The following is an 8,610-nucleotide window of genomic DNA, read 5'->3' as shown; positions in this document are numbered from 1 at the left end:
AAAACAGCCAAGAAAGGGACATGCAAACACATCTATGGTGAGAACTCCCCCTTGCCTTGAATGTGTCAAAAATTTGAGATCAAAAGGAGTTAATCTTGGCTGGTTCTTCAAAAGAAAGGTGCTGGATCGAGAGGATGAGTTTCAAACTTCAATCTTTCTCTTCTTGGTTAGGTTGTCTTCCTCGGTTCTTTGAAGAGAAAATGGGAAAAGCTTCAAAATGGTTAAGATCAAAGTGAAAAAGGAAGTTTTAGGAGCTTTTGGTGTTAGGCTTCCATGGTTCTTCAAATCCAAGAAGGAAAAAGGATGAGAAAGCTTACCTCCTTGAAGGCATGGTCACGGTTTTGAAGAATCAAGCAAGAGAATGCAAGGGTGAAAGCTTGGAGCTCCTTGGCTTGTCTTGAAAGGTTGAGAAGATGAGAAATTTTGAAGGGATTTAGGGAGAGAGGGTCTCGGTTTCTTTGAAGAAAATGGAGAGAATGAGAACTTGAAAGAATTTTGAGAGAAAGAGTGGGAGGCTCACGGTTTTTAGAGTGAAAAAAGAGAGGAAATAAGGTAGCTTGACCTATTTATATGAAGTGTTCAATTTTCCTTTGCCAAATGCAACTTAATGCTCATGGTTTGGGCTTGTGGGACAAGATTCAAATGCCAAAACTGCACAAAATTGATTTGAAGCAATTTGGAAGTGAAATTTGGTGAAAAACTTGAATAATAAGGGTGCCACAGTTTTTGTGCATGAATAGTGAATTCTTTTTGCAAACTTGCAAGTTAAGTAAATACATTTTGGCAAGCAAAATGCATGGAGGAATGTGGAGGCTACATGCACACGGTTTGGAGTAGAACATTCCAAGAATTGCACAAAATTCTAAAGGCTAGATTCTAGGCAGCAAATGCATGCAATGTAATTGGCCAACGAGGAATTTGATGTGACGAGATTGTCTTTTGAAGGGACATTTGACATGGTGCAAATTTCAGGAAAAGCATTTAATTAAACTAATCATGATGCCGGCCTTTTAGAAGACAAGACAAGAAAGTTCCGGAATAATTATGTCTACAAATCGGGAGGCAAGAATCTTTTTGAATGAAATTCTAGTGGCCGATACTAGATTTGGAAATCTTTACAGTAGTGATTACTAGATTTTGTGAGATTCTGTGCAGAATTTCAACGGCTAAGGAATGATTACAAAATCTCACGTTTTTCAAGGCAAATAATTTTAATTTGACAATTTTTTAAAATAAGACAAAAATTTAACTTTTCCGGATAAAATTATCAGGGGCATTACAGACAGTACAACTGAACATACTCAAAGAAATCCTTGGACGATATTGAAACCATATATTGCATGCAGTTACCCTAAAATACCGAACTTAGAAATAAATCAATATTCTATCAAAATAAAATAATTTAACCTCTATCTAATCATTCCGATACTAATGAACTAGAATAAGCAAGTAAGTACGATTCAAAGGTCGCTAGCTAAATCAGGAGAATCGGGGCGTTACAAATTCTACTTCTTTTTAGCTGAGTTCTCTGCCCTTGATTCGTTCCTTATCCTTCTCAAAGTTCTGTCTATGTCTGGATCAAATACAAGAACAGGTCTTTATTCTTCCCACACAAGGAAAACTAAACACAAACACTAATACTTGAACTTTGATTAGAACACAGAGCAGTAGAGTGCAGAGAAATTGCAATCAAAATATTCTTTAAAAGCTAAAAGAGATAACCGCTATTTATTTAAAAATAGAACAACAATGCAGTTTTACAAAAATTAAAATAATAACAGCTAATATATGTAAAATAACTACCAAAATTTAATACGAAATTGAACTATCAAACAAAACTGAATTAACACAAAAAAATAAGTGGTACAATCTAGCTATACTCTAGTTACTAATGATGTTAAAAATTAAGATCCCCGGCAACGGCGCCAAAAACTTGTTACACTTTTTTCTATTGCAGCACTTAAATGGTGTAATTTCACTACTAGCAAGTGTACTAGGTAGTTGTAGCAAGTTATAAAATGTGGAAATTAGATTGAGTCCCAAATATTGTCCTTTAGGATCTTATTTTTAATCACCAATTCACAAGATAATAACCATTTGCACCAAACAATTCATTGAATAGATTTCAATATGCAAGAAAGTAAATTTCAGAATTAAGGAAATGAGAAATTGTTAGAAACAGAATGTTAACTTGTGCTACAAAAAATGAATCACGAATGGAAGAAAGTTAGGAATTTATTTCACTAGAATATCAATATCAATTCAGTTCTGCCTCTGAACATTCAAGCATTTGATTGATTAACAATTGGTTTCTCTTTACAATAACCAAAGATTGATTCCTCAACTCATTGGTCCTAATATTCAACCAAATCTCCCTAATTCCTTAGGCCAAATTCAGTTCAATATTGCATTACGAATTAGAACCAAAAGATAGCAAAACTAAGACCACTTATCCCTAAGAAAATCAAGAGTTTTGGGAATTAATTCAGATCCAAGCAACAAACCCAATTTCCATTAGTGAAGGTTACTCTTTGATTAATCAATTGAATTTCCATTCAAAAATCATGTAAACACAGAATCAATCCCTCAATCAAATCAATTACTCAAAGTTCAGAGTCAAAATGAAATCAATATATCAATTCTAGATCCATAAATCCCTAATAAAAGAGTTAGAAACACATTAAAATGAAATGGAGAGAAGCAAGAAGAAAAGAAGATGAAAAGCAGAAAGCTATCTCAATAACTTTGCCTTCTCCCAGATTCCTTTAGCAAAGAAGAACAAAAGTCACTCCTCTCTTCTCCCTCTAACTTCCCTTGGAAGTTAAAACGGTTACAACTGAATATTAAAAACTAAAAAATGACAAAAAGCTCCTTTTCCTAAGTTTCTAATTCCTATTTATAGAGTTCCTCTAATTCTTTGACTTAACCCTTGGAATTCTGAAAGTTAGTTATCCCCAAGTATTCTAGAATCTTCTAAAAGTGATACAAAAGCTCCAAAAGTCTAGAATTGGCGAGAAGAAGTTATAAAAAATTTGCAGAGTTTTGCACCAAAACGCGTAGTGACTGAAGTCAAGGCACGCAGTTGCGTGCCTTGACTGCAAATGATGTGAGTTGCAACTCTTAGTTGCGCGCCAAGGCTTCAAGTGATGTGCGTTTCAACGAACATGACTTCAATGAACACTTCTTCCATATGCTCAGCTCTATGTTGCTACGCCATCTGTTATGAGTTGACACTCTCTGTTGCGGGCCAAAGCTCCAGGTGATATGCGTTTCAACGCAGTGGCAGTTATCTAGTTACAGTTGCTGGAGTGTTAACGCGCATCACTCAGAGTAGCCACGCAGACCCAATGCTGTATTTTCTTCTTTCCACGTTCAAACGCCAATCACTTCAAGTTGTAACGCCCAACTCTTAGGATTTCTTCAAGCTTGATTCTTTGACTTTTCTTCTTTAATTTTAGCTTTTAATCCTTCCTTTAAGCACTTTCAACAACTTTCCATCTTTTGCATGAACTCCTACAAAAATCTAAACAATCTTTAATATTTCAACAAAACAACAATTTATACTTATTATTTTATTTTTGTGATCTTTTCAAGTTATTTTTAGAACTATTTTCCTAATTATTAACCAAAAACTATGCTAAAAACATGGTAAAATATGGATTTATCACTAACAGGGTGCATTTTATGCTCCATCCCAGTTAGCACAAGGTATTAATGGAAATTCCACCCTTTGCTTTTGTTGTTTGCAATCTAAACACTAGTAAGTACACTAGGATTGTAGCAAGTAATGAGTAATTTTTAAGAGCATGATATCGTCTCCACAGGGAATTTAGATTTCAAGTATCAATTCACAAAATTGTAACCATTTGAGCTATACGAATTTGGGGGGAGAGTTGTAACATACAAAAGCAATTAAGAGTAAAGAAAAACTTGCAGAAAAACAGATCAATTAAGAGGTATTAATTCAATAATACCTCTGAACATTCAAGCACTTAGTTAATTGCCAATCAATTTCTCTTATCAATAGCCAAGTTTAATTCCTTAAATCAATGACCCTAATGATAAACTGAATCTCCCTAATCCCTTAGGTGAAATTCAATTGCACGTTGCATTAAAACTTAGAACTAAAGATTGCAGAATTAAGTTTCCTTATCCCTAAGAGATTCCCAATTCTGATTGCTAATTCATATAAGAAAAACAAGTCCAATTCCCATTGGTAAAAATTGAATTAATACATCAATACCAGTTCCATAAATCCCTAACTACAAGGAACTACTCAGACATGGAAGAAGAGAAAGAGAAAGAAGAAGAAGAAGAAAAAGAAACTCCAAGAAGCCATGGCCTAGAGCTCCAATCCGATTCCTCTTTTTGGCAGCTTCGAGACTTGACCCTAATCTTCTCTCTAACTCTCTCTTGTAACACCTTATAATTATAATTCTAAATAAAATGAATTTCGTAAAAATGTTAACAAAATAGGGGTTTTCATTCAAACAGTAGTTGAATATAAAAGGCAGTTAGCTCAGGAATTAAAAGAGTTTTTGTTCATTCTTTATTTTCCATTTGTTTTTGTTGTTGAGAGAGTCAGAGAGGGAGATTGAGGATGAACACCAAGCTTCATTTCTTAAGGGATCAGATTGGAGATTAGCTTGAAGATGTTTCTTCTTTGTTCATTCTCTTTTCCTCTTCTCTTCTCTTCTCTTTTTGTAATGTTTGCTTAAACTCTTTGTGGTTAGGAATTGTGAATCTGAAATGGAAATGTTGAATTGATTTTGGATCTAAACATTGAGTTTTGGATTGGATTGAGTGATTGATTCTGCTGTTAAAGTAACGATTGAATGGAAATTTGATCAACTAATCATAGAGGAACTCTTATCAATGGGAATTGAATTTGTTTCTCAGATCTGATTTAATTGCCAAGGTTATTGGTTTCTTAGGGATAAGATATCTTAATCTTGCAATCTTTTGGTTTCTCAAACTTAATGCAACATTTGATTGGATTAGATCTAAGGGATTAGAGTGATTTGATTAGATGTTAGATTCATTGAGGCAAGGGATTGTCCTTTGATTAATATAACGTGAAACTGATTGTCATTCCATCTAAATGCTTGAAAGTTTAGAACTTTATTGATTCAATGTTGAAGTTTTGGTGAAACAATTTCCTAACTACTTTTTCTACATCTGTTTACTATATACTTTTGTACTAACTGTTCTGTTTTACTTTCTAATTTCGTTTTTGATACATTCATACCAAATCCATCTGAAATTTGTAAAGCTCAACTAATTGTGATCTTGTGAAGTGGTAATTGAGAACTTTATTCCCTGAGGACGATACTTGGAACTCAATTTGATTCTATGATTTTTTTTATAACTTGCTACAACAACACTAGTACACTTGCTAGTCAGTTTACTTTCAGTGCAATAGCAGTTGTAAAAGTAACAAGTTTTTGGCGCCGTTGCCGGGGAATAATTTGTTTCAATATCATTAGTAACAAGAAAATAACTAGATTGAGCATTTGTTTCTTTAAATTTTCTGCAAATATTACATTACATGTGTAGTTTTCTATTTTCATTATACTATATCTGTATTTAGTTATATATGCGTGGCAAAAACAAAAATAAATCTACTCTTGTCTTTGATCCTGACATTGATAGAACTCTTAGGAGATTAAGAAAAGAGACTAGAGCAGAGAGATCTGTAGGAAGTGATAGTGATCTAGAGGTTATACATTCTCCAGAATTTCAAGTCACTCCTTTTGCAAATAGGAAACATTCACCTTTTAGACAACCAACTCCAAAAGTTGAAATGGCAGAACAACATAGAATGAGAACACTAGGAGATTATGAAATTCCAGATATGCAAGGCTAAAATTCTTCAATTGTTAGACCAACCATTCAAGCCAATCATTTTGAGATAAAACCAGCCTTACTTCACCTAGTGCAGCAGGATCAATTTTCTGGTGGAATTTCTGATGATCCTAATCTGCATATTTCTAATTTTTTGCAGTTGTGTGATACTATAAGGATGAAAGGAGTAAGTGAAGATGCTATAATACTGAGGCTATTTCCATTTTCTTTAAGAGACAAAGCCAAATGTTGGTTACAAGCACAGCCTCAGGGAAGTATCACCACATGGACTGAACTTGTGAATAAATTTCTAACAAAATATTTTCCTCCCTCAAAAGCTACTAAGCTGAGAGGAGAAATAACATCTTTTGTTCAGTAGGAAGGAGAATCACTTTATGAAGCATGGGAAAGATATAAAGAGTTGCTGAGAAGATGTCCACATCATTGTATTCCAGAATGGATGCAGCTAGAAACTTTTTATAATGGAATGAATGTAGTAACTAGAACTATGATTGATGCAGCTGCAGGAGGATCTTTAAGCATGAAATCCTTGGAAGAAGCCCAAAGAATCATTGAGATGATGGCTTCATCCATGTATCAGAATTCCAACTTGAGGAATACAAGAAGAGGCAATGAATATGAAGCAAAGATGATGGAAACTTTTCTTGCACAGAATCAGCTGCAGAACCAATTATTTTCTGATCAAATAGCAACTTTGACTCAGTAGATTAATAATTTGCAGATTGGAAATGTGGTAATGTCACACTCTTTACAACTGCTCTTGCAATGAAGGTAAACTGACTAGCAAGTGTACTAGTGTTGTTGTAGCAAGTTATAAAAAATCTTAGAATCAAATTGAGTTCCAAGTATCGTCCTCAGGGAATAAAGTTCTCAATTACCACTTCACAAGATCACAATTAGTTGAGCTTTACAAATTTCAAATGGAATTGGTATGAATGTATCAAAAATAAAATGAGAAAGTAAAATAGAACAGTTAGTACAAAAATATATAGTAAACAGATGTAGAAAGAGTAGTTAGGAAATTGTTTCACCAAAACTTCAACATTGAATCAATAAAGTTCTGAACTTTCAAGCATTTAGATGGAATGACAATCAGTTTCACGTTGTATTAATCAAAGGACAATCCCTTGCCTCAATGAATCTAGCATCTAATCAAATCACTCCAATCCCTTAGATCCAATCCAATCAAATGCTGCATTAAGTTTGAGAAGCCAAAAGATTGCAAGATTAAGATATCTTATCCCTAAGAAACCAATAACCTTGGTAATTAATTCAGATCTGAGAAACAAATTCAATTCCCATTGATAAGAGTTCCTCTATGATTAGTTGATCAAATTTCCATTCAATCACTACTTTAACAGCAGAATCAATCACTCAATCCAATCCAAAACTCAAAGTTCAGATCCAAAATCAATTCAACATTTCCATTTCAGATTCACAGTTCCTAACCACAAAGAGTTTAAGCAAACATTACAAAAAGAGAAGAGAAGAGGAGAGGAGAAGAGAATGAACAAAGAAGAATCATCTTCAAGCCAATCTCCAATCTAATCCCTCAAGAAATGAAGCTTGGTGTTCGTCCTCAATCTCCCTCTCTGACTCTCTCAATAACAAAAACAAATGAAAAATGAAAAATGAACAAAAAAACTCCTAAATTCCTGAGCTAACTGCCTTTTATAGAATTCACGCTCTGCTGGCGTGATCACTTTTTCCAGCAATAGTAATCACGCAGAGGCTAATTCTTCATTTCCACTTGCGTGTGTTCACTTTTGCTGGTGATAGTAGCCACACGCACTTCAAAGTGTTCACTTTTGTTGAAAATAGTAGCCACGCAGAAGCTTCCTTTGCTAATGTCATGCGCGTGTTCACTTCTGCTGGAAATAGTGAACACGTAGAAGCTGCTTTCTTGCGCGTGTTCACTTTTGCTGATAATAGTGAACACGCGCAGCTACTCTTCTTGGGGAACTCTCTGGAACGCTCACTTTTTCCAGAAAAAGTGATTACGCAGAAGCTCTTTTTCATTTTATGGTTCAGGAGTGATCACTTTCACCAGCAAAAGTGATCACTCAGAGGCTGTTCTTCAATTATCAACTTCTTTCCTCCAATTTTTGCTACTTTTCTTCTATTTTTCCTTTGAGCATCCAATCCTCATGAACTTAGCTCAGAATTCCCTACAAAAGCATACTTGAAATGTCACTTTTTACATAGAAAATCAATGAATTTTAAAATAACTATGTTTAAAAGTGACATGCAACATTTTATTATTTTTTTAAGGGTTTTCTACTATTTCTAGCATGTTTTCTTTATTAATTGCACTAAAAACTATTGTAAAATACTAGTAAAATATGGATTCATCACTACCCCAAACTTGAATTTTTGCTTGTCCTCAAGCAAATTAGAACATATCAAGGGTGTAAATGCTTATTAATTGGAATCCAAAAACTTTTTACATTTTTCAGAAAAATTCAGATTAAAAATCCATTTTACTTCAATGCATTCTAATTGTTTTCTCACTAAGTCATTCACCAATTCTTCATCATGATAGTCACACTTGACTTATCTGTTTGCTGCACAATCTCATTCATTTCAATCAAGCAAATCATTAAAGCTACATGCAAATAGAGTTGAGAAACATTATCACAACTCTCAGAAAGTGTTTCTTTAACTCAATTAGTGTTTAAGCTTGTGTTTGCTCTCAGCATCACCAAATTCATCAAACTCTGCCATAAGCTTGCCTATATTCTCTAC

The 8,610-nt window shown here is 34.0% G+C and overlaps 1 non-coding gene across 1 annotated transcript; it reads right to left on the bottom strand.

Moving 5' to 3' along the window:
- Positions 1-6,187: 6,187 nt before the first annotated feature.
- Positions 6,188-6,294, bottom strand: LOC113860264. Its single transcript, XR_003503719.1, has one exon. It is a non-coding gene; the product is annotated as a small nucleolar RNA R71 (small nucleolar RNA).
- Between the last annotated feature and the right edge of the window lie 2,316 nt (positions 6,295-8,610).

This window comes from Abrus precatorius, unplaced genomic scaffold (assembly GCF_003935025.1).
Source record: "Abrus precatorius isolate BTA unplaced genomic scaffold, Abrus_2018 Scaffold2, whole genome shotgun sequence".
NCBI classification, from domain to species: domain Eukaryota; kingdom Viridiplantae; phylum Streptophyta; class Magnoliopsida; order Fabales; family Fabaceae; genus Abrus; species Abrus precatorius.
Note: the sequence above shows the minus strand (reverse complement) of the source record. Positions and strands in the feature narration are given on the sequence as shown.